The following is a 5,422-nucleotide window of genomic DNA, read 5'->3' as shown; positions in this document are numbered from 1 at the left end:
GATTTGGGCTTATTGCATATAATGTGTCATATCTCGCGATCTATGGAAAAAGACTGGATTATTCTGGAAATGGGGCGATGTTTAGCGTGTAGCGTGTAACAAACTACAGTGTGTAGAAATTAACTAATTAGTCAGTAATGGACTATGAACAATGCCTGTCAAATGAGCCATACTATTGTCTCCATAGCTATAATACAGAACACACGATGGGTCTACAAACCTCTGTGAAATTGTCAATAACGCTGGCGCCATTTAGTAAAGATGGTTTGATTGAACATTTTATTAACAGATTGCAGAATGGGTACAATACAGTACAGCTCAATACACACAATTATTTTTTTTATTTTTTATATATATTTTTTTCCATCCCACTGTTAGTCATTATGCCAATTCCCAACCCCCTTCCTGGTTGTTGCGCACTTTCCCCTACTGTTGGTCCGAGAGGCCGGAGACTGTCACATGCTTTCCTCCGACGCATGTGCAGCCAGCCGGCAGCCAGCCTGGCCGCGCAGATTCTCACCGGGAGAGTGTAACGTGTGGAAGGCCGCACTACCTCTCTCCAGGACCCACCCACGGCTCCCCTCCCTCTAACTCAGCCAAACGAGTTAGTATAGCGATCAGCCCGAGCCAAGGCAATGCTGACTCTCCGGGAGTCGAGACCGCAGCCTCTTGCATTGGTGATGAGCACAATCTCCGCTACGCCACCTGACCGCCAATACACACAATTGTTAACGGGATGCAGACCAGAGAAAAACTTCCATCTTGTTTACATCAGGGTCCCCCTGGCGAAAGCTTATGGCAGTCAATGAGTTAAAGGTCCCATATTGTAGAAAGGGAGATTTCCATTTCTGTTTCTTTAATTATAAAGCAGGTCTAGGCGCTATACAAATATGGTGCATTTCATATTTGATCAGCAATGCCTAGTTTGAAAGTTGTGTCAGTCAATGTGAAATAATGACGTTTCAGTATATAAATGTTGTTTTTGTGGGGCTAGAGCCTGAAACTAGGCTGAAACTACAGACAGACACAAAACAGCCTGTTCTTGGTCGAGCCCCAGAGAGACGCTTAAGAGAGGAGATTTAAAACTATATTGAGATGATATCAGAATCAGAATCAGAATCTGCTTTATTGTCACCACAGTGGCTCAGGAGGTAGAGCGGTCGTCTGGTAATCAGATGGTTCCCTGTTCGATTCCCCCTTCTCCTGGCAGCGTGTCGGTGTGTCCTTGAGCAAGACACGACTTGACCCCTAACTGCTCCCAATGAGCAGGTTGGCACCTCGCATGGTCGCCTCCGCCATCGGTGTGTGCATGCGTGAATGGGTGAATGTGAGGCACCCATTCAAATAAAACACAGGAAAAGTGAAAAAAAAAGGGACCTTTACATATAAATTAGGAAGACTTTACCTGATAATTTGAAGATGCTGTTGGGAGTGTGTTCATTTGTTTGGAAGCAGTTGTAGTCTTGTATTTGAAATCTGCATTGTATGTCACTAAACTACTTAAACAACGGTAGGCTCAGAGAGAGGGGAGAAGAGAAGGTGGGTGAGTGGCCATATTGGAGGATAAACTGATTGATTGATTGATTGATTGAACATTTTATTAACAGATTGCAGAATGGTTACAATACAGTAGCTCAATACACACAATTGTTAAGGGGATGCAGACCAGAGAAAGACTTTAGTCTTGTTTACATCAGGGTCCCCCATTTTCAATTCATCATAAATTGTTCATAAGAGAACCATATTGGAGGATAAACTGTCCATGGGAGAACCATATTGGAGGATAAACTGTTCATGGGAGAACCATATTGGAGGATAAACTGTTCATAGAAGAACCATATTGGAGGGTAAACTGTTCATAGGAGAACCATATTGGATGGGTAACATGTTCATAAGATAACCATATTGGAGGGTAAACTGTTCATATGAGAACCATATTGGAGGAGAAACTGTTCATATGAGAACCATGTTTGAGGGTAAACTGTTCATATGAGAACCATATTGGAGGATAAACTGTTCATATGAGAACCATATTGGAGGATAAACTGTTCATAGGATAACCATATTGGAGGGTAAACTGTTCATAGGAGAACCATATTGGAGGATAAACTGTTCATAGGACCATAAAGCCCAGGCCTATACCCTCAGTCCATGGAGACCTTATTTTGTTACCTCTTCCCACGCTGGCTCCGAGTACAGTAGTTTGGTGTGGGGGAGTCGCCAGAGAGATGATGAAGTACGTCTCCACTGAATCATAGTTCTCTGGTGTCTCATTTTGTTGTCCTGCTGTAGAATTTGTCTTTTTTATATGCCTCTCACGTGTGTTGTAATTCCGACTCCTTCAGTCTCTCCAGGAGGTCCTGCAGCTATAGGAAAATGTATGGATTGTTAATAGATCGCCCGTTGCTTTGTCTGCGGTTCACGCCGGCTCTTCGGCTTGAACAAGGTCCTCTAATATCGATGTCCCGATCTGCCGAGGCAGGGGAGTCAGAATTTTTTATTTTGAAGTGGCAATTTAAGAAAGGAAAGATCGCTAGCCAAAAGTAGCTTAGCAGTGCAGCTCCGGTCAACTGAGAGCGGGAGCGTAATCAAATTGCACTGTCCGGTCATTTAGCGTTAGCAATGTGGCTTTTAAAATTAGGCTAGTTACCTTTTCACTGCCACACTACAAAGGGTTAACCCTTTCACTACCACAAAAACAGCGTTTTCCTTTCCCGTTTACCGGGAATCTTGTCCGTTAAACTGCATTTGGGGTGAGAGGTAAAGTGAAGTTTTTTCAGGAGCATTATATGTTTTGCTAACTAGCCTAATTATTTTACGGTTAACCGTCTGTAGTGTGGTAGTGAAAGGTTAACCTTCTGTAGTCTGGTAGTGAAAGGGTTAAAAGAGGAATTATACAATGACCATTATTTTCAACCTGAGACTCATTGGCCTTGGCTCATATTGGAACATATAAAAGAAAGTGCACCCGTTCCTACACATTCATATTACAGTACAGTATGCGGTGTTCGGGTCCCCTGGACCCAAAGATTGTAGGTGAAAAAAGTTAACAATGAAACTGTGTACCTTCACTGTCTGCCTCCACCTTGTTTCATTGCCATTTTATTTATTCCACTCATGCCTTGATTGTAATGGATTTAATTTGTTACACATTCATCACAAAAAACAAATAGCTTGTATTGATAAATGTGAGCTGGCAGAGGTAAATGGCAAATAGTAACCATATATGCTGTCTACATTGCTTGTAATTGGAGATAAAGTATTTTTCCATCGATTGTCATGGCTCTATTGTTTTAAAATCCCAATAATGTTGTGGGTGATTAGATGAGTAACAAAACTGCAAACAACACACAAGGGAACCATTCATTCACACATATGGTTATAGCCACTCTGCCCCTAGTAGCAGCTCACATGCATTGCACTTTGTGTAAGACCAGTGGGTTTCACATCTACAGTATGACATTGTGTCGAATGCATAATGGCTCTATGCAAAGCTATCCCAGATGTCACTGATCTGGTTGAGGTACTGATAATCTCATGGGTGTGTTGGAGAGATCCTTAACTCTTCCTTACCTCATCCTTCTGCTTGATGTGTGAAGGGAATGTGAGGGAATGTTGCCATTTGAAACGAGACAGGCAGGCGGGCTGGGCTGGGCCCGGGAATCCCGTTTTGATTGAAAGGGAGCTCCTGAAAATCACCAGTGTGCAAACAGAATTGAAGAGAGCAGTGCATAAGTTAGAGGCGGAGAGGAAACTGCCCCATTTCCACACTTGTGCACGCACCTACACACACACACACACACACACACACACACACACACACACGCACACACACACACACACACACACACACACACACACACACGCACACACACACACACACACACACATCTATGCATGTGCGCACATGCATGCACACACCACAACTACACACACATCTTCGGTGGTTTCCTCCTTGCACCTGACCAGGGTTGTGTAAATATTACCATGAGGATGAAGTGATCGCTTCTTCCTGCAGTAAATTAAAGTCAACAGGTCCGCCTGTCACACTCTCTGACAGCTAGCTGGGTCACACCCTGGGTCAGCCAGCTAACATGCTGGACTCGACTGGACACAGTACAGACTGACAGGCGCACCTGGGTGGCTCCACGTCCATCAACGCGCAGGCGGCTGGACAGACATGGACCCACAGACACGGACACCACACAGACCAGGACAGGAATTCACCTGGATGTGCACGACTTATACGTACACAGCATAATGCTTGCACACAAAATTTAACCTGAATGTCGCACCCGACATTTATAAAAAAGAATTTAATCAACTTTTTCTCCTCCTTTTTCTGTGATTTTTCTCCCCATCCCAATTTACCTCTCGTGCCAATTCTCCCTCCCCTGTTCTGATTGTTGCTCGCATATGCCCCCCACTGGCCGGTTGTAGGGAGGATAGAAGCCTTGCATCACATGTCCCCTCCGATACATGCGGAGGCAGCCTGTCACATCTTTTCACCTGCCAGCGCGGACTCTTATTTGGCGAGGAGTAACGTGTAGGAGGCTCACACTGCCCCCGCCATTTTCCTGACTTTGCTGTGCAGGCACCCCAACCGACCTGTAGGAGTCGCTGTTCACAACGACCAGACTACCACCCTTCGACTTCCCACCCGCTAACTCTGCCAATTGAGTCAGTATGACGGCCGGCCCAAGCCGGAGGCAACGCCGACAGCCGGATTCGAACCCGGTGTCTCTTGCGTTGGTGACGAGCGCAATGTCCGCTGCGCCACCCAGCCGCTCACCTGACATTTTTCAAATACGCTCCCCCAACATTTGAAACGTATTACTGTCTCTCTTCCAAATAAAATGGGGGGCGACAGACAGACAGACAGACAGACAGACAGACAGACAGACAGACAGACAGACAGACAGACAGACAGACAGACAGACAGACAGACAGACAGACAGACAGACAGACAGACAGACAGACAGACAGACAGCCAACAGTGGAGAACAGGAGGTAGAGCGCTTGCCTGGTAATCGGTAGGTTCCCGGTTGGATTCCGGCTCCTCCCGGCAGTGTGTAGGAGTGTCCTTGAGCAAGACACTTAACCCCTGCTCCCACTGCGGAGAACCCACAGCTCCCGATGAGCATGTTGGCACCTTGCATGGTTGCCTCCACTGTCGGTGTGTGAATGTGAGTGAATGTGGGGCATAGGTTGCAAAGCGGTTGGATAAAAGCACTATATAAATGCAGTCCATAAAACCAATGTTTCCGTGGCAACCTTCTTCTTCTTCTCCATTGTATTGACCATTGACGTTTTGATGTGATGGACAACTCCCATATGTATATCTTATCAGACTGCAATGGCATTAACACATGTCTCTCCTTCCCTCTACCCCTGTCTACCCCACGCTCCTTCCTCCAGTTTT

The sequence above is a fragment of the Notolepis coatsorum genome (genome assembly GCF_963971535.1).
Source record: "Notolepis coatsorum genome assembly, chromosome: 4".
Lineage (NCBI taxonomy): Eukaryota > Metazoa > Chordata > Actinopteri > Aulopiformes > Paralepididae > Notolepis > Notolepis coatsorum.
The sequence above is the reverse complement of the archived record's forward strand: the minus strand, read 5'-3'. Positions refer to the sequence as shown.